Source organism: Crocodylus siamensis, chromosome 3 (assembly GCF_052110815.1).
Source record: "Crocodylus siamensis isolate JL-2025a chromosome 3, ASM5211081v1, whole genome shotgun sequence".
NCBI classification, from domain to species: domain Eukaryota; kingdom Metazoa; phylum Chordata; order Crocodylia; family Crocodylidae; genus Crocodylus; species Crocodylus siamensis.
Genome location: NC_143397.1, coordinates 145,364,752 through 145,386,631, shown reverse-complemented (window position 1 = coordinate 145,386,631; position 21,880 = coordinate 145,364,752). Strand labels below are relative to the sequence as shown.

Below are 21,880 nucleotides of genomic sequence, written 5' to 3'. Positions count from 1 at the left end.
GACATAGCTTCATATCAGCAGAAAGGACAGAATGTACTTTTGATTACACACGTGGAATGGCAACTCCAAGAATTCAGGTGAAACTCTGAAAGGGAGAGGGACCCAATACAAGTAAATAAATAGTGACCTACTTAATTTGTGGTTTTGCAGGTTTCACAGAAATCCACCAAAAACATCCCTCCAACAAAAAACTAAACTCAAACACTGAGGTCCAAATTTACTGAAAGCAGTCTCCTATCCATCCTTTTAATCATGTTTTCATACAACTATCAAGAACCTGAACACACCCACATGACATTCCACATGGAAAAAAAAAAAAAGGGAGGGAACCACAGCACCAGGGTATGCAAAAGTAACCATAGTGCAATTGGCATTCAAGCCCCAATTCAAAATACGTTCACAGGAATTCCAGACTACCTCAGAAAAGCCAGCCGACTGGGATCCTAGTCTTGCTCATCTAATACTGTCAGAGTGGTTCAACTCATAGTCGACCCTGCATAACAGTACTGAAAATTAAAGACAACCTGTCAATTTAAGTCACAGTACTCCAACATTCTGCAACATGCATTATAAGCTTGAGCCATCCTTCTCTTAAGAAAAATGTGTGCCCCTGCTCTGTATCCAACCCTAAATTTTAGAGAAGTCACCATTTTTTCAATCATCACTGAAAGGGAACTTGTAATGTAAATTCTATTCACTTCATCTATTTTGCCTTTTTTAACCCTCAAGGTACTACACATAAAAACAGTTAGGGTAGAAATGATCGAAAACAAAAATTTTGAACTAGAGACTAAAATTCAAAAAACTATTTTTTCAGATTTGGCCTACTTGGCACCAAAACCATGATCATAGAATCTATACCTTCTATGAATTAAAATAATGTCTGCTAAGCATGTTGCCCTCCCCCCGGCCGAATGCTGGTTTTTGCTCTTATGCTGTTATTTTGGATGTCACAGATGTGAATAATAGAAGTGCAGTTAAAACTTTATCTCGTCAAAATAATTTTGACAACTTACTGAAACTAGATAGTACTGTCTGACTTAGATGTGAAAATACAACAGAGTAAATGAACTTGCATTTGCAAGGGAACAGTACATCTCTTTTCTGATTATCCTTTTTCAATTGTGTTAATAATGCTTAACATCACAGATATCACTATTAGCTTATCATTAAAAATAATATTTAGATGATGCACCTAGAATAAGACTTATGCGATTTAAAAAGTATTATTACTTCTTCTTGGACTCTACTAGCTGACACACTAGGTTTCAAAAGCCATTTCAGTACCTAAAATATATCATTAACTCAATATATTAGGCAGTCAAAGCCCATCTACAAACTAATATACTAATACCAGTCTTCTCATAGCCAGGTATCCATGGCTTAAAACTTCAACTGAGTATCTCATTGCATAAATTCTAAGGGGGTTTGTATGTTTGTTTTTAAAATTTCAGCATAAATGAATATTTTCCCTCCACAAATCTTTTCAATAAAATACTAAAAAATAAACTGTAGACTACCATGAATTATAATTACAATACAAAACATACCTGAAAAAACAACAATCAGTCAGGAAGCCAAAGTAAAAGCCCCAGAACAAACAGAGACAATTCAAATTGTATTCAAATTCTTTAAAAAATAATTTTCAAAGACTGCTTGACAAGTCAGAACCAAAATCACTGTGAAAACTGAGTGAAACAGAAGTTCCTGGGCAGTGCCTTCTCACGACTATTTTAGAAATAATTTAACTTCTGCAAAATTTTCCTCCTCCATTCATTAAATTCACTTAATAGTGCAGTATTTTAAGAAATCATCTTTTCTGAAGACGTGTAATCACATTTTCAGGAGTCACTTCAGGAATTACCATGAATATTTCAAAAGGGAAATGAAATATAAAAGTGAAGTCAAAATTTATTTCAACTTTGACTTGAATCCCCCTGTATCCATTCACACACCCCTCCCAACCAGGTTTATGAGACACTGCCCATAACTATTTCCTCTCCTGCTCCATGGTTCAACTTTAAGGCAACTTGTATTTCTTTTAATACCTGGACTACTAACTTTAAAACACATCTTTCCCCAACAGATACAACCCATCTGTTTCTCTGCAAGATGGTTCACTGGAACCTCATTTCATCAGCAGTAGAGGCTAACCACCTGACTTGACAGATTTGTTTTTCCTGGATCCCCTCCACTCACAACTAAAATTATTGTTGCATTGGTCAGTCATGTTCAGTTAACGATCACTGATATACATATAACAGCTTTCCACCACTCTAACAACTTCAGACATTCGAGACATCTTACGTGAACATCACAACAAAAGTACAAAACAGGCATATCTGGGGGTCAGTGGAAGAAAGGGAATAACAATTTACATGTAGAGAATGTCACCAGATTAAATGGTTTCAGATAAAACAATAAGGAGAAATAGTATTAGTGAGAATTAGTATTAGTATTCTGCTCCATCTCACATTGTGTTAATATGCTACTGCATCAAGGTGTTTCAGAATCTCTCCTGCCGCCACAAAGGAGGACTAAAAAAATCCACTGAAATGCAGTGTTTCAAATTATTTTAGGCCTCAATTTGTTAACAAAACCTCTTTAGGTTTCCTTTGGGAAACTGAAATATTTGAAACATTTACTTCACCCTTAACTTACCAGCCAAGACCTCTAATTCAGCTTCTATTTTATCTTTTTACACTGAAAACAGTAAATAACAGAACTAACATAGCTCCCAGAAATATTGCACAAGAAATGAGCTTATATTCAGGCTGTCAGGTAAAGAGACCTTCAAATTCACCATTATAGTCTAAGATGCCAGAGCAGATTAAAAAAAAAAAAACAACCTATGTCAACTTCTGATACATAAAAACTTCCCTTTTAATGTTTTCGTACCGTAACACAAGATAGAGGGGCACATCTTTGAAAGTACCTTCCTCTTACAGAAAAGAAACAGAGACCATTAGGTCATAATATACATGAGTAATCTGTACCAAATGATACCAGGGATGATTAGGCAGTAACTCAATTCCTATATGAAAGAACATGGGACCAAAATAGGTTAAGACCTAAATTATAAAATATATACAGTAGCCATGGCAAGCATGATCTATAAGACATTTTATATATATATAATTCAGTCTGCAGCTGCTTTATCTCACTACACCAGATTCTGTCAAACCTGTCAAGACTCTGTTAGAAACCAAATCACCAATTTATCCATCAACATAGTAGTCAGACAAATTCAGACTCGCAGAATATAAACTATGTCTGTTTATATTAATATTGACAATATCCCAATTCTTTTTATCTTAACAGACGGTCACTGAAAAACAATACAGTGTGTCAACATTTTAAAACAGACCATGTAAAAAGAATGAGTAATACTCGTAGTCATATCCTGATGCTGACACGGTATCAGAGATGAAATTCTTCAAGCCAAGTTCTTTGCATCCGATTGATTCTCCTAATTTTAGTAGAGTTAGACTAGAGCTGAACTCATCTCCGTTTTTTCCACACATGCCCAAACAAACTATTTATATCCTAGATATTTCCTTCTTACAATATCTATGAAAAACACTGATTTCCACTGTGTGGCAAGACTCCAATTATTTCAGTCAGATTAGGATTAGTTAGTACCTCTACATCTCAAGTGGCTTCCAAAAAAGTTTGGATCATCTCAATCTAGGGAAACATTACAGCATGACAAATCTGTCAGTAAATTATGGAACTCTTCCAAAATCCAGGTGAAAATATATAAATATTTTTATATACATATGCATACCCACACACACACTTTATTTTTATACAGGAAAAGAAATGTAATGTTTCAAATTTGCTACAGAATTAGCTTGAAACAACTGAACGCTCCCTTAGCAATTATCAGTGAAATTCTTAAAAATTTAATAAACTTTAAGAGTTACACATATGCCTATGCAACACTTGCCACATTCCTCCTTGTCCCTCAATTGAATAGTATGTATAAATTAGTTTTTCTGTTCAAGCCAAGAGAAAAGCAAAGCAATTTTTGTTCTGTTCTGGAGCAAAAATGACTGAAGTAAGCTTTTGTCAAGGAGCTGTTTGATGCTGCTGCTCTTCAGGTTGTACAGACCACATCTACTATTTTCACATGAAAATACTACACAAAAACAGTTTTATCCATGAAAGTACTCTCCAGAAAAACCTGGTTCCTGATTTCCCACCCCACCTCTTGAAAAGTTTTCTTCCCTTTGTCAACAAAGAAGGAAGGAAGCAGGGAAGCAGATTATATAAATAAAAACAGATTTGAGTTTTAAATTCGAGCACCAGTACTCTGGCCCTGCCCTGGGCCTGATCTCAGCTCAGAACCAAAGCCAGGCCTAGCAGAATGGGTGGCAGCCTGAGTTGGGAGTGAGCAGGGGCTAGGTAGAAGCATGGATGGAAGATCAGATCAAGGATCAGGCAGAGATGGGGCAGCAGCATGGGTGAGTTGGCCAGCAATGTGCCACAGCACCATCTCTTGACCCATGCTGCTGAACAGGCCACAGTACAAATCAGGGGATGCAGCCGTAGTATACTGGGGAATGGGGCAGCAGTGCACAGTTTCCCTATCCCCTGACCTGTGTTTCTGCCCTATCACCCCATTTGCACTGCTGCCTGATCAGCAGGAAGCCAGGTTTTTCATTTGCTGCAGGAAAATACAGATTTTTTTTAAAGGAGTAAAACCATGGGAAACTGCAGGTTTCCCCTTACAGGCTGGCACAATTCCAGCCTGCAAGGGGATGTTTAGGAATGGGTGGAGCAGGACGCACAGAGCACTATGTACATGTGTACGCAAACACATGCAAGTGGCCAGAAATATAGACAGGCAGTGGTAGAGAGCTGCTCCTCCAGCTGCCTGAAAGTAAGTCTGGGAGGAACATGGGGGTGTTGGGAGAGGACACAGGGAATGCATGGGGGAGGGAGACTGATGCAGTAGCTTGAGGCTGGGGCAGGAATGCATGGCCACAAGGTCTGGCTAGGGGAGCAGCCCATATGCCCACAGTGAGAAGCTCCAAGCTCTGTAGTGGGCAGCCCACATGGGCAAGGCCAAGGCACCAGCAGATCAGGGCTGGCTGCTCAGCACCACAGAACAACAACAACAACAAGGGGGACACAGTCACAGCTGGACCCACATCCTGGTAAACAAAGGGGGCCGGGGGAGCTCTGATCTTCCATGAAAAAAAGAAAACACAAAAATCAAAAGCCAAAATCTATAGGTATTCAGAATTTATTTTATTATAGTGATTGAGGCACTGCTACACTTTCAAAAATCTATCTATAAAACATTGTGTTCAACTGATACTTGTATACACACACACACACTATATTAAAATGAAACGTCACTATATATAATTGTAGAAAAAACACAGGTTTTGTTGGTTTGATTCAGGGAACTTGAGGGTTATCAGAGAATTTGGGATTTTTTAAACAGAGAAAACCAGGATCCTTATTAATCAGTAGCATGGGTCAGGAGATGAGGCATCAGTGCATAGCAAAATGGGACAGCATCTCAGATCAGGGGATGATGAAGTAGCTCATGCTGTTTCCCCATCCTGTGACCCACACTGCTGATAGGCAACAGTGCATGTTGGGGGATGGAGTAGGAGGACAAGCTACTGCCAATCAGAAACTCAGGTTAGGGGATATGGCAGCAGTACTCACAGGGGATAGGGCAGCAAGTCAGGGGGAGGGACTGGCAACAGGAACACAGGCATGGGGGGCAAGTGGCAGGAGAGCAGGTTGCAAGAGTTAGGCTACCAGTGGTCCTCTAGTGGTCTGGGACAAATTTAAGATGACCCACCAATAATCAGATCCTATACACAGAAAATAATAAAATATTGTGATGATTAGGTTCTATACATGGAAAATTATTGGAAGGTCTTCTTAAATTCAAAGTTGCCTTGTATTCAGGTAAATATGGTAACCCTGGATTCAACTATCATTAAGGAAAACACTTGAAACTAATTGCCTGGCTTTTTGCACCCACTCCCACTTTTTCCTTCCACTCCTGTCCTTCCCTAAGAATATCTTCTTCACTTCAGGACTTCACTACAGAAAGTCACCAGTCCAGCTGGTCTGGTTTCTACCACAAGGTGGCAATACAGAGTTCACTCAAATTTACAGGAAGAAAAGTAAGTGAAAACTGAAAGAAATGACTGAAAACTGATCTGACATCAGCTGCAGAAAGACACTCAGTCCTGTGGCAAACCACTTTAACCTGCCTGGAACTGCATCAGTGACCTGAGCATGGCTGTTCTCAGGCAGAAAATCTTTAAAACCTGGATCTGAACAGCAAACTGAAAAAATAAGTAATCCACACAAAAAGGAAGGGGCCAGGGGGAAAAGGGGAGAGTGAACCTGGGTGCAGGAGGGCACCGTCTCTTCCAGAGAACACATCTTATTCGTCATCGTCAGTCATAATCTTGCTGTCATCCCAATCTGGACATGTTCAAGATGGTTTCTAGTATTTGATGGATTTTACCTTGGACATGGAGAAGAAGATTTGAGCAAAGCAATGATGATCCCGTCAACAATTTGTCTTTGTTGGCAGGTCATCAAAATGAGGATGACGGTTTTCCAGTAAACAGGGAGGTTGTTGGTAATCTGTAGATGACTGAGGGGGTTGATCCACATGCTTGTCTATGTACACGGCAAATAGTTCCAGAAAGAAGGTGTAGGTGATGTCAGGGCACAGCTATTTCCCTTAGTCTCTTTTTGTCTATCCACAGTGAGATGAGTTGGACTAGGAATAATTCAGTGCTCAAGTCTGTTAATATTCAGATTGGCCTTCAAGGAATCCTTGAACCTCTTTTTGCCCCACCTCTAGAGCAGTGACCATCAGTGAACTGGGAACATAGGGTCTCTTTTGGGAGCTGTTTGTCAGGCATCCTTATGACATGAACACAACTCCATTGAACAGGACATCTAAACAAGGCTTCAAAGCTGGTAGTGTTTGCTTGAGCCAGAATGCTGTCCTTCCCGTTGGGATAGAAGGTTTTCTGAAGACACCAGTGATGGCAACATTCCAAAGCTAAAAAGTGTTTCTAATAGGTCATCCAAGTCTCTTACCCATACAACAGGTTAAGGATGACAATAGCCTGATACATGAGAAGTTTGGTTTTGGTCCTAGTGTCACGATCACTGAAAACATGACTTCAGAGATGCCTAAAGGAACACTGGAAGATTTTAATCAATGTTGAATATCACTGTCTATGTTTACTTTGAAAGTAAAATCCAGGTAATGCTCAACCTTCTCCAAGGATTGCCCTCCAACTGTAATATGTGGAGGAGTGCCTGGTTTGTGCGTTGGCAAAGAATCCTGATTTTCATGAACTGATAGTGAGGCCCAAGCATTGCACATGCTCCACAGAAGTAATCAAGAGTAACCTGGATGGATCTCTTCAACTGAGTGGACACACATGACAATTGTCAGCACACTGAAGATCAGTAGCAGACATGCTTCTTATCTTGGATTTGGAATGTAACAGCCTGACATTAAAGAGATTCCTGTCTGTGCAACGTTGGATGCCGACTCCAGATGGAAGTCTATCAGTAATAAGATGCAGAATGGCTGCAACACAGAATGAAAAAGAGTTTTGGGTGCAATCATGCATCCTGGACCAACTCCAGTTTCAATAGTGACAGGATCCGTTTCCGAGCCATTACTTCAGACCATTGCTATCATGCCTTCATGAAAAAAAAGTCTGAAAATGGTAACAAAATTCTGCCAGGCATCCAAATCTAAATTAGTGTTTTCCAGCAAAGAGATAGGAGATCAGCACAAAAACCAATGCCTTCTGTATAAATCACTAAATCTCCTTGCTTGCTTTCTAAAGATGACCTACATCAAGTTTCTATACTAAATTTCATGAGATTAACCAAAATTTCTATGTAGATTGTACACAGATTGCCCAAAGCACCAAGGTAAAGGAATGGGCAAAGACATCTGAACAGACCTCACTACATTTGCCCCCAATACTTCAGTCACCTGAAGGCCAGACCTCTTCCAATAAATGCTACCTAGGATTAAACTCAAATAAGCTACTGACTCCAGATGGAACAGAAAGCTCTAGCTGTTCATCTTTTAGCCAAAATAGACAAACATGCACTTCAGTTGTGCTCCATACTGTACACTAGCTGCCAGCTCACAGCAAGGTGCTAATTAACTCCCTTAGCAGTCTAGATTCCAATCATGAAAACATCAGATTTCTCACGTCCTCCCCTAACTCACCACCCCTGATGCCCTCAGAATGATAGGTAATGGTTCCTAGGGCAAAACTTGCAGGAGTCCTGTTAAACATTCAATCTAGAATTTATGCCCATTGAAAAGATGCCTGAGCCTAAACCTGCCACAGAGGCAGATGAAAGATTTTTATAATATAAGATATAATCCACCAGTTGCTAAATCTCAACTGCAAAAGAATCCCTAGATACCTGCTGTGTCAGAGATTTGCTAAAGAAGGGAGTGTTAAGCAAGTTGTGAATAGAAATTGCCAGGGAGCCAAAACTTCATGAGGACCTACTTCGCATGCCAAGCAAATCAAATGTCCTTTTTTCCCTTACAAACACACACGTGGCCTCAACAAATCACATGCACTTACCAGTAAGTAAAAAAACAACCCACTGCATTTAACTGAAACAACTCCTATAACATTTGAAAGGTTCATTATATGAAAATTCTGAGACTTGATAAATTCACTGAAAGTTGGGCATGTTTCAATCACTACCATGCTGTAGAATTTAACATTTAGTCTAAATAAAAACTTGTGCTAACAGGCTACATCTGGGGTTTCTGATTAAATACATCACTCCTCTGCCTGAAAGACTTTGAGAAAAAAATCCCCCGATTTTCTGTGCCTGTTATCAACCCAAATCCAAATCACACTTTTCCCTCCCTGAATGGGGCCTGCCTTTTTTGTGGTACCACTGTTTACACAGCTTATCCCTTATCACACTGACAACACTGGGAACCACAGCAGATGGTCCCCTCAGACTTAATTCTAACAGGGCTTTTTTTTTGTGCAAACAACTGATAAAGAAGGCTGCAGCAATGATTTACTGATATCTGAAGTTGAAAATTGACAAAACACAAACTGCTTTTTCTTACTGTTTGAACTGCTTAACCTTTTAACTACTAAGCAAGTTAGATATGAGGACAAATAATACAAATGAGACAGCAGTAAGACAGACGACAATCTTTCAGCAGTGTTTCGAATTCAAGAGTATTGGTTAGTTTTGGAACTGTTACTACCTGTAAAAGGTTTTTCCTAAATCGCAGACCCTTGCCTGCTTCTAACAAGGAAGGAAAAGGGAAAAAGTCACTTCTGATACTGGAAGATCCCTTGCTGGTTTAGGGAGTACATTCTAAATGGTAAGCCTAGAAAGTTTCAAGTAATTTACTGACAATGGCTTCCCTTACCTGGGTTCGGACTATTAGGAGTAATAGCTACACTCATGCTATTATAAAATCCATAGGTGGTTACAACTCAGTAAGATAAATAAAGGCTCCCAATTTCTTGGTGCTGAAGACAGGGATGTGCATCTAAAACTGCACAAGGACTGTGCATATTCATTCACTCCATCTGGCAACCACACATTTCCAAACCACCATGGTACCAAGGCTCCAAAAATATTGGAGCCTGACAAGAAGCATCTGAAACAAACATCTACAAAAAAAAGCAAGCAGACAACCATGCACCAGACAGACCCACAGGGCTCTTTTAAAGTAGGTCATGCTTGTCAGACCATGGCAAAGAGGCAGTGGCATTTGTCAGAGAAAACCTTGGGTTACACCACTGGCAAGAAACTCAACTTCAAAATCGGCAGATACTAGTAATTGCGTATTAGCAGTGACGATTATCTGGTATTTAAGAAAAAAAATACCCAGTATTGAACATAGTTGCAATGAACTTGGGAAAGACCATCATGATGAAATCACATTCTTTCAGCAGTACTCACACAGTACGTATTCTCCCTAGTAGTAACTTGGAAAAAAAAAAAAAAAAATCTTTCAATTCCAAGATACTTTGAATGAAAAAGAGAAAAATCGGCTCAAAATGTTGAAAGCAAACTTTTTGTACACATGCCCCCTTTCACAGACCTAGCCTGTTTACATTTTTCAACCCAAAAACTTAATTCATGTACAGTGATTTGAAAAATGTATTTGACCCTCTCAACAACTGTGTGTGGAAAGAAAATAATCTTTGCCTTTACACACAAACACAGCACGGAGGTGTCACAAAGCCACAGGCAGAGACACTCGAGAGGATTTTCTGGCTCCCCTGAAGGTAAATGGGGTGTGGGCTTGGGTGGACTGTACTGGAAGGAGCGACAGTGAGGAGGACTCCCTGTCAAGGGAGGTGGACTGGAGATGCCCTATGGAAGGGGCTAGCTGCAACTGAGGGGCAGTTGACCCCAGGGGATTTTCATAGAAATTTTGAGGTCTAAGGGGTAACCCAGAAGGAGAGTAAGGATTGTCAGCTTTGTTTTACCATATTCTGTTGTCAAAGTATTGGACCACTTTATCTTTCCATGTAATAAGCCCTTTTGTTTCTTCTCTCATGACTGAAGTGCTCAGAAATCACGATTTATCACAGGCAGATTAATGACCAATGCATACCCATTTGGCAGCTGGGGATCAATAGGCTCGCACAAACCCAGGTGCATCCCTGGGAGCACCTCAACACCACAAGTTTGTATCACAAAAAGAAACTACAAATGTTTATTAGGTATTGTAACCACTACCTTAAACTACACAAACATAAGTCTGACCTTGCAATTAACTTTGCATGCCTAAATCCCTGCAACTGCATGGAGCACCACAGAAAAACCATGACTGATGATTAGGGCCTTACTCATCATTACTAAAGGGCAAATTTGGAGGTGGGGAAGGGAAGCGAAGTGGGGGCAATGCAGTGGTGGGGACACTTTTCTGTTGCCAATACCGCTGTCCCTAGCTGACAGGTGCAGGGAGAGCCCCAGAGCCACTCCTGCTCCACTCCAACTGTAGACTATGACTGTGCTGGAAGCCAGGCTCAGCATGATACAATGACAGCAGCACTCAGGGTCCTCATTCCAATGCCTGCTCCCTGCCTGCAGCAAATCCCACAGTTGTCTGCCACGAGCTGGGAGTAGGCATTGGAACAAGGAACCTGCACACTGTCACCACCACCCACAGCAGACCAAGGAACTGATCTTGGCTGGGGACAGTGGCAGTAGCAGCACACTGGTTCGTCCTTTCAGCACTGCTCCCAGCCAGCAGGGGAATACGTGGGGGGGAGGGGGGTGTTGCACGGAGCAGATGCTAGAAAGAGGAACTTGTCTACCACCGCTGTTGCTAACCTCAGCCGAGTCCAGCCCCCAGTACAGAAGCTCCTACAGCACCAGGCAAAAGTAGCTTTGTGGCCCCTGAGTCAGTGAGGGACAGTGGCAGACTATAGGTTCCTCCTTCTAGAACTTACTCCCAGACAGTGGAGGACAGCTGCAGAGGAGAAGTGGGCAGGGAGCAAGCATTGGAAAGAGGAACCCTGAATGTCACTGTCTCTGTCCCCTGCTGAGCCTAATATACCACACAGCTGTTCTCTGAAGCATGGGGAAGGAACAGCTCTTCTAGGGCTCTCCCTAATTCCAGATCATCCACAGAGAACAGCAGCAGTAGTGGAGGCAAGTCCTCCTCCCCTCCTCGTGCACCTGCTCATCTCCCTAGTGTCCCCCACCAGCTCCAGGCACACTTACCCCCATCCCCTTATAGTCCGAGAGGAAGCATGCCCATTCCTACTTCAGGAAATCCTGGATCTTACAATATAGTCACTACAACAGTTAAATAGAACCTGCAACTCCATGAAACTAATCAAAACTGAAATTAATTATGTACATGTTAAAACTGCTAAAAGAAAAGAACACAACAATACAAACTTGGTAAAGGTAAATATGTTATAAGTTAATAGTTGGCTCAAAAAAAAGTCAATATTTAGAAACCAATGAGTATGGTATTTTAACAGGTCACTGAAATTTCCATCTAACTGCCTACCACAGAGGAATTGGTCGTGAAGTCAAAAGTGAAAGTCAAGAAAATGTTTTAGCTTATAATTTCTTGCTCAGTGTACAAACTTACACATCTCTATCAAACTATTCATATATCTAACCATAGGATATAACACAATGCATCATCCTGAGTTGGCAAATTATATCATTTGAATTAAATACAGCCTTTTCTACAAATACAGAGAAAGCTTTCTTCCATCTATAATTGAAGAATTGAATGACAGTGTAAAATGTTTGCTAGCGTACATAGCCGGCGTATTTCTCGAAAAAGAAACAGTAAAAGTACTTACTTGCTCACAAGTGTAGTGCCTTTTCAAAAAAACATAAAGAAAGAAAATTGAAAGTACGTTTTTATGAAGTAAGTTCATGGCAAAAATTGTTAAGTCTTCAATAAACAAATGTTTGAATATCTGAAAATGACGTTTTAAGGACTCTAGCCAATACTCCACTGAGTATAATCATTCATTACTTATTATTTCTTCAAGCAATTTACACTGTCCACCAATCTTAACCGCCTCTGTTTTGTCCAGTAATGAAAATGACTATTTAAGTTCACAGGACACACTACAAAAATACACAGTAAATAGGGTGTTCGGGTAGAATATTTTTAGAATTATTAGCTTGGTACTCTGAACTGAGCCATAGATAGGGTGTTGCACACAGACTTTCCCAGTCTCTCTTGAATTATACTCTTTAGCAACCAACATATGCAATTCTTATGTAATGAGAAGCATCTTATGTATTGGTATTTAGAGGTCAGATTGGGAAAAAGGGTGACAGCACTCTTCCAACCTCCACCCACAAAATAAGCTCTTCCTATGCAAGTTGCCAGAATGAGATATGTCATTCCCAGTCAATTGTATAAATATTCAGCACTTGATCACACACCAGCTCAGTGCCACTGGGTTCCTTTAGCAAAGCTTGAAAATGTTTGAAATGTTTACAGAGCTCTATCAGGTACCCTTGGCTTAGCTCCTCCTCAACTGAGTTGGGGGAGGAAAAAGTGGCAACATTTCCAAACTGGCATCCACTTGTGGCATCAAAATGAGACATCACTTCTCATTCTTTCTTACATGGAGAAGGAACAGCTATCGTTCACAATCCCAAATATGGATCCAAGTTGACCACTCAGAGATGAATCAGACTGTTTAGACCTCAGAGTACTATTACCCAAGTTTCTCTGCAGACTGTCTGTTTGGTTCACATTTTTGAGATACTATTCATAATGCTAATAGACCTTCATTTTAAAAGAAGGAAGCTAAGATGGTGCAGAAATGTCAGTACAGAGTATAGTACTGGTTGACCTAGAGGCCTGATAGTATTCAATCAGAAATTGTTCACAAGTAGGAAACAAATTTATAATAATCTAGCTTTGACTGACATGTTCCACAGATCTTTAAGAAAACTTTAAGGTTGGGTGGGCAGTGCATATCAGGTATAAGGACAATGAATGATGAAGGATCACATGGAAGTAGGGAGCTAGCTCAATTCTCCCCCCCCCCCCCCCCACTACACAAGCCCAGAGATGTGAACATTTTAAAAGTTGTGAGGCAGGGTTTGGGTTTTTGTGGTTGCAAGGGAGAGGAAACAAGCTGAGTCAGGAAGCCAGGAGGTCAAAGAGAAAGTGGAGCCAGGGAGCAAGACAGGTTGAGCACCCAGGAGATCAGAGAACAGCAGAATGGTCTGGGATCAGGTTGAGCCCTGTGGCCCAGATAAATGGATGTGGGAGATACAGAGGATTAGCTGATCCCAGGTGGCCAATCTGGTACCAGTGGGTAGGCAAATGGCTAGGAACTGCTAAAAGGCTTCAGGACAGCCTTGACAAGCCTGGATGACAAGCTGTAGGGAGGCCGGCTGGGATAAGCATCTAGTCTGGTCAGGCTGAGGCCCTAGGTTCAAGGGCACAGCCTGACAGATTAAGCAGCCACCCAGCAAGTTAACAGCCTCTAACAGAGAACATCAATTTCTCAGTTTTTGAATGATTAACCCAGTTTAGTGTATAATTCGAACAGATTTTATTAGCCTTATCTAAGCAGGGCTCCTCTCTTCTAGACTTCAGTAAGACCAAAGCCGTAGATGGAGCGAAGCTATACGTATGTTGGAATGAACAAATACTGAAAGGCCACTGAAGGAGGGAGGGAAGCTTGCGAGCTGAGGAGAGATCTCTCTCTAGGGCAATACCTACCCTGGCAGGAGAAATGCCATGACCACACTGGTGGCAGGGGCAGTAAGTACCCTGACCAAGGTAATACAATTAAGATGGCACTGTGTAGTGGAGGGTGTGGGGAAGGAAGGGGTGCAACTATGGAGCTGATCAAGACCCCCATGATGAGGGACAGAGTAAGGGTGGGGCAAAGGCAGACGCTGCCCAGCTGGGGCAGGGTGCAGAACAGAATTGGCAGCTTGTCCTGGGGGGAGTGGCTCCCACCACCACATGCAAACCCTGGGGGAAGCATGGGCAGCACGTGCCCCCAGATCTGTGCGCAGGACAAGGACAGGCAGCATATTCGTACTCAGGAGCTACACTGGGCTCTTCCCAGTGGCTGTGCTCAGGCCAAGACAGGCAGGGCAGGACGACAGCGCTGGGAGGGGGGCTCTAGCCTCTGCTTGAGCCCCCCTCCCAGCACCAATGCTCACCCGCCCCAAGTGCAGCCACCAGGATGAGCTGAGGGTAGCCCCTGAGCAGGCACTCTGCCCTCATCCCATGCACAGATCCAGGGGGGCACATGCCCTCCCCCACCCTTGGGTATGTGGAGTGACTAGCATCGCTCCCAGCCCCTGCGGGCTAGTTGCCGGCCCTGTCCCACGCCCCACCTCTGCCTCAGCCCTACTTCCTCCCTCACTGTGAGGGACTTGATCTACAGCAGCATACCCTCCCCCCAAAATCACTTTCCCTCCCACTAACTTACCAGCCAGATGTTGCACTCCTAGCAATGTGCATGCTGTAGTTGCATGCACGCACACGACATTTATCAGCACATTATCAGTCACATCAGCCCAAAAAAAGCTGGATTGCCAATAATACTTTTCCTTTTATTTCCATTGACTGCAATATTCTTTTTTACTTGTATTACTGTAACAACAAGGAGTCCTAATTATATATCGGAATCCCACTGCACCAGACACTGTAGAAAAACAGAAAATCAAAGATAATCCCTGCCCCAGAGAGCTTACAGTCTAAAAATAAGATGAAAGAATTAAGCACAGATGGAGAGGTAAAGATAACCAAGAAAAATATCTAATCAAAGGTGGCAATAGGTTTTAGCCTACCAACAGATTAGACAGTTAAGAGTTTCTTGTAGCTAAGACAGCAAAGGTAAATGAAGCAGGGATCTGAAGGAGGGTACAAAGGAAGCTTTTTCCAGTTTTTTATTGATATGAAGGTCAACATGGGAGAAAGCAAGGTGTGAGAGCAAACATTTCACATTTAAATTGTAAAGTTTCAGAGCTGGAACTTTAAGCTTTTTAAAGACACAGATAAAATTTTGAACTCAGTCTTTCCTAGTCTTTCCCAGTCTCTGTCCTCATTTACTCCAATCCTTCTAATCTGGTTTCTCAATTCATGGCACTTCCTCCTGATTTCTTTCCATGTCTTGCTAATGTCTGGCTTCTCCTTCCCCCAGCCAAACCCCACAAGTGAGGATTTTAGAAGTATGGCTTACAATGGAAAGCATTCTTCAGTTCTAACAGCATAGTTATGTCTACTGCACTGTCATATTGAGATCACTTCACTGACATTTTATAGCAAGATAACAGTCTGCACCTCAAAGTAGGCAGTCAAGTTAATTTCTAGGTGAGAAATATAGGGTTGACTTTTACCAGCTACTTTCCACAGTGCCTTGCCTCCACTGGAAGCCGCTATCAAGATAGCTGTTCTCAAATGTTAAGATAAGCAACTTTCTTTTTCTACTGTGCAAAGAAGACTTTCACTGTTCATGCTTTAAGCTTAAAGTAACAAGGTTTTCTATGGTCCCCTCTTCAGAGATGATATCAGATTAAATATATACCAGCACCACAAAACGCATAAAAATTGTAATGGTTCCATCATTAAGAGGCCTCAGTATCGGCAATACCCTTCTATTAGGAAACAAACATTGAATGCAAGCTCAGATGTCATATGATGTGGGAGTGATAGAGATACAAACATGAAGATCAGGTAAGTAGGATAGAAACTATGTTTTTGCTGGATGTCAACTGTTAATTGATTCTTTACAACATAAGGCTGGGTCAGGCAGCAAGAAAACCTGCCAGCTCAGAACCCAAAATGACAACTTGCTACTACATAACCTAGTTTTCCTGCACTTCCACTTGATAATAACCGATGGGCTGCATCTGACATGCAGCAGAACTTCCCCATAGTCACAGACCAAAGCAAAGGTTATATACATCTGGATCTAGCTGAAGGAGACAAAGTTCAAAATGAAAGAACAGATGGGGTAAGAAAGTTCATGTTGCTGGGCTGCAAGAAATGTATCTGCAGTAACAGAAATAAATCCCTTATTCAAAGAAAGCCTTCAAACATATACATTCTTTTCCAAAAAAAACCTAACAAACAAAAGCTTTTAATTCAGACAAGCAATGCTGACAGAAGAGTACAAGAGACAGAAGCTTGTTTTGGAGCATAAAACAGAACAGCAAGTGTGGCAGCAGCAGCAAAACTTCCTCTAATTAAATGAGAAAAATAGGCCAGTAAGGAAGTACGCTGAACAGCTTGCAGACCATGGCTGGTCATGAGATGTAAAACTATCAGGAATTTCAGAAGGTAAACTGTCACCAGATTTAACTCTCTGTATTCAGTATATAGACCGATTTATACTTATCAGCACACAAACTGTATGTAGAAAAAAAAAGTTAGATAAACTTGGAATGAATACCGGAACTAACCAGAGAATACCTCAATAGATTTATTATCACAACCATTGTGGAATCTGTCAAATGATTAGTAACTTGACCTAGAAAGGACAACTGTTTTCTCCATACCTATACCATTAATCTTGATACGAGAGAAATTAAAAAATTCATACGAAGGTTTGATAACCACAACGCAGCAATCCATTGCTATTATGAATTTAGTAAAGAACATCTGAATAATTTTAGGATGTAAAAATCAGCCACAAAGTTACTTCTGTATGAAACAAGAACAGCTTCTCAGCAACCAATACGATCACTTGTATCGTACTTTAGAACGTGCATATACAGTGTTTCGCATGAGCATAAAACTCACCCCTATGCAGCAGGTTAAATCTACGCAAGTCTTCTACAAAACACAGAAGTAAAGCAAAGTGGTGGTGAAATCCAACGCTGGCCCTCTGCCCAAGGATGAGTTTCACCTGTAACACTCAACCTTTACCTTAGTGCATCTCTGAATAAATATCAAGCCTGCTTTTATATAGGCCAAAAAATTAAAAAACTTGATGAATACTTAAGATGAGAGAAAACAAAATTCAACGCACTCTGTTTTCCAAACACAAAGCTGTATTTAAAAAAAAAAAAGTCCAAAATTAGTTGCTGCCTTCATCACTGGTATTTTACCTTTGACCCATGCACTGGTTCCAGCCCACAGAGTCATGTCATTGGGCCTGTGGGGTTCCCCACAGGTCTGAAAATTTGACATTTGGTGCAGGAGAAGAAGATGGTGTTAATTGCTCTCATATCCATAATTAACACTGTCACCACTCCCTCAGCCTCATTTTTCTGGACCTGTAGGGAGCCCCATGCATGACATGGCCCTGTGTGCCAGACGGCACCAGCATCTAGTTACTCCATAACTGGATCCGATATGCAGGGTCAGGTCATGGTTGGTTCGTACCCGAGGACCAACCCCTCAGCAGATCTGGCCTGTGGACTAGAAGGCAAATGGCAAATACACAAAGTTTATTTTACTCATATTTTAATCAAAATACCCCTGTAACCCAAACAGTCATTCTTCCTTTTGAGGCACAGTATGCACACATGAAGGGATACACAAACAAGGCAGTGTCCACATGGGATTGTCTCATGTAATTAAACCTCCTAGTTTAGACACTGCAATACCGATATGGAAGAACATCCTATATACCAGTATACCTTATTTCTGTATGGGGAAACTGAGTAAACTACACCAGAACAACAAGGTCCTCAAATAGATGTACCAGTACAACTTTTTGAAGGATCTGAGCTGCTCCTTTCCAAGGCTAGGGAGACCCAGGCCTTAGAGCAGGATGCAGGTGAATCTCTCTGCAATTGCAGCTTCCCTTCCACCATTCCCAGACTGGTCTGGGAAGGATCTGGGGGCATTTCCCTGCAGCTGAACTCTTCCCATGCTTGGGAGCTTCTGCTGCTCTCCCAGACAAAAGTGACCCCAGTCTGGGGAAAGCATAGAGAGAAGGTGAGAAGGGGCATCTGCAGGCTGGAAGACCTATATGCTCTCTCTCTTGGGAAGATGTCTAACACTTCAAATTTCCCAGAATACATACTTGCCAAAATGCCCAAGAATACATACTTCAATTACGCTAAAGAGAGCATGGCTTAAAAAGACACTTGTTGAGAAGTCATGCAAGAAGAGATACCATGACAGTAACAACCTTAAATGAAAGTGCCTTCTTTCATATGTTTATAACAAAAATGTCTATCATCATTCTCCTTGGCAATAATGGCAATGCCTACGATACATGCATGAGCTTCCCCATTTCTACATAACTCTGCCATGTAATTATTTCCTGACTTAAACTAAAGTAAACATGGAGAAGTCTTGATCGTTTGCACCAAAAGAAAAAAAATCCCCAAACTCAAATTTCAGTTAGTTGAAATACTTGGAAGCATTAGTCTGAGGGAAATCTGAATTAAAACAGTGCCTTCTTAAATACTGAAATTGAAGTCAATTATTTGAGATGTATATAATTACACACAGGGGAAACTAAATTCTAATGTACAAAATCCATATGCCCTATGCTAACTGGACCATCCCTAAATCCTTCATCAAATAGTTGGCAACGAAGTTCCAGAAGAGTACAATTATATATATAAAATTTAAATAAGTCTGCTCATCTACTAATATTGCAAACTCTGCTTGCCCATACAGTAAATAAAAGATAAAAAGCAGTCAGCATTTCTATTTTAACTAGTCCAAAGGATTATTATGAATGCACACTCTAGCTGAACTTTAAGTGTTCAGATTTTAAACATTAATTTAGTCTGACTATGTGCATGTCAAAATGAAAGATTGCTGTCTGGATCCAGACATGCAGCATTAATACTGAACATGTGAATTCATTTCAGGTCAGCAGTCATTCAAGTCTACTTCAGCAGGTGGTAAAAGTAATGTACTCATTAAAATGTATGCATTATAAGGTTCAACATGGGTTATCTCCCAGGAACAGCTCCCAAATAGAGATAGCCTTGCAAACTAAGCATTAGATATGCCAGAACCAAACTTTAATTGTTCGAAGTCTGAGGAAAACTGACCTTTCACTCAAACTACATACTAACTAATTTAGCTACTGCCAACAGCAGCTTGGAAGCACTAGTGGTTTTGACTCCTCCACAAACCTGACTGTCACTGACAGTTTTCCAAGATAGCTCATGTAAAGCTTTACCATTTTGGGTCAGAAACTCGAAGGAGAACTCCACTAGACAGGATTTTTTAACTGATCAAGGTCATTAACAAAGTTCACCCAAGCCTAATGCCACTATGCTGGACTGAAACGTCACTTTCCAAAAATGACTGAAGATGCATCATTACGTACCAAACAAGTTGTGCATTATTTGTCTTCCTGACTGAAGACAACTCAAATCTAGCCCAAATTTAAGTCTACCAGATAAAAACCCAGCAATGGAACAGTACAGTTTTTAAATTAGCGAGTGTCAGGATTATGTAGTCATGGACCCTGTGAAACAAGGGTAACCATGGCTATTTGTGATGGACAACTCTGTTCTGGGGCAACTGGCAGGGCACAGGCACTCCACAAAGGGTTAAACTGCAACCCCCATCACTCCAGCTGCAGCAACAGCCAGTCTTGGGGCTCCCCTCCTGGGGCACTTGGAAGTTGGACAGCCTTGGCGTAGAACATAGCGAAAACACTCTTAATCTCTGTCCATCCTCTCTGCCATTGCTGTTTCTCCTTGGGGTTGTAAGCAATGGCAAGGTTCACAGTATGCAAAGGTCCTGGGTTTTCTGAAGCAAGAAAGAACTTGACAGAGATCTATGGAGCAGAAGCAAAGCCTGTAAAAGAAGCTACTATACCACTTTCCAACAGTGGCTTCAGTGCTGCTGTCCCTCTCCAATGCAACCTCTAGCTAAATTTAACATAGACTTAGGGGAGATATTAAATGAAGCTGCATGTACTTAGTGTCAGAGCAAAAATTTTGAGTATATGCTGCCAGCACAGAAGAGGTTAAGCTGACCTGCGGTTTGACTCTGTGAGTGGAAAATTCCAAGGCTCACCCAGCCCTTGCCCCCTGGGTGACCTGCGGAGCTGTCAATCATTGTTGACCTACTTTCCCCACAGGCCCACGCTCAGATTGTGACAGCTTCTGACTGAGAGCATGCTCAGTCAGAACTTGACATGAGGTAATCAGACTAGAAAGTTCTCTGCGGAGAGAACCCTGATTGGCTACTAAATTCATATAAAAGTTCTGTGAGCCCCTCCCTCGGGGGGGAGATCACGTGGACTGGAGACAGAGGCTGCTGCTGCAGGGACTGTCTCTCAGGCCTATTGATCTGTTCCCTCACTCGGCTTTCATGTTGCTTACAGCGATCGTATTGCGGTTTTGTATTCTTGGCTGCTGATTTACCTCGGTATTGACTTTCGGCTTACGATTTTGGATCACCCTTTGGACTTTGTTTTAACCCTGCTCCGGATCATCGACCTCGGCTTCCTTCTTCGACTACGACTCGGCTCTACCCTCTGACCTGACATCTCCGCTTCATCACCTCCTGGCTTCCGACCTCGGCTTTCTCATTCGACCACCCGATTGTCCATTACCTTGGACTGGCGTCACACGACTCATTGGTTCACGTGTTACAGTTTTCGTTTTATTGTTTGTATTCCCATTTAATGAGCTGTTGACCAGCCCTGGGACTAGGTCTTCAGACTGAACCTCGTGGGCCAACAGACCCCTTTGTTGTTTACTGTTGTTCGTTCCTAACTGTAACTGGAGACTTCTCTGCCTACGCCAAAGTGTAAGTCAAATAAATATTTGCATTTCGCCCCGCTCTGGTTCCACCTCTCCTGACTCCACGCCAATAATCCCACCTGTCCGTGCCAATAGCCACCACCCGGCCAACCCACTGTGACCGCGACCCTGAGCTTGGCTTGCCAGCTCTGCCGGGCTCTATTGCGCGACACTTAGCACTAGGAGTCATAGGTTCTTTTCAAGTCTCCGGAAAGGAGTAGAGGACAAAGCAATGGGCTGGCAGCAAGATCATCTTTGGATGCACCCCCTGGATAGAACTCACCTATGTAGTATAGTACTGAAGCAATAACAAGCTCAAGAGCTGCCCAAAAAGAGAAGATGGGGCTACTGCCTCCTTACAGGCTTCTCCATCTGCTCCAAGCACCATCTGTACCTACCAGAAGAGCCTACATTGGAAACTAAGGCTGTTTGCAGACATGGAACAAGCCCTCCTCCCCTTCCCCCCCAAAAAATAAAACAAAAAACCCAGCACTTTACACTCAGCATGCCACCACACAAAGCTCGTGCCTTCCTAATCCAACTACCTCACACCTTCTGCATTACTGGATTTTATGATTAGACTGAGTGGGAATGACATTTCACCAATTATCAGCAAAGAATCTCATCAGCACTACTACTCACCCAAGCACCCTTAACCACT

At 41.8% G+C, this 21,880-nt stretch overlaps 1 protein-coding gene and 1 long non-coding RNA gene across 2 annotated transcripts in view; one reads left to right on the top strand and one right to left on the bottom strand.

The window, feature by feature from the left end:
- LOC149868950 (uncharacterized) overlaps positions 1–21,648 on the top strand; it is a 43,828-nt gene extending 22,180 nt beyond the window's left edge. The window contains exon 3 of the long non-coding RNA XR_016441361.1: positions 20,799–21,648. This is a non-coding gene — a long non-coding RNA (uncharacterized LOC149868950). The remainder of the gene's footprint in view (positions 1–20,798) is intronic.
- The window catches only part of CDKAL1 (CDKAL1 threonylcarbamoyladenosine tRNA methylthiotransferase), a 673,650-nt gene that overhangs the window by 612,593 nt on the left and 39,177 nt on the right, over positions 1–21,880 (bottom strand). The gene's annotated exons all lie outside the window — the stretch shown is intronic.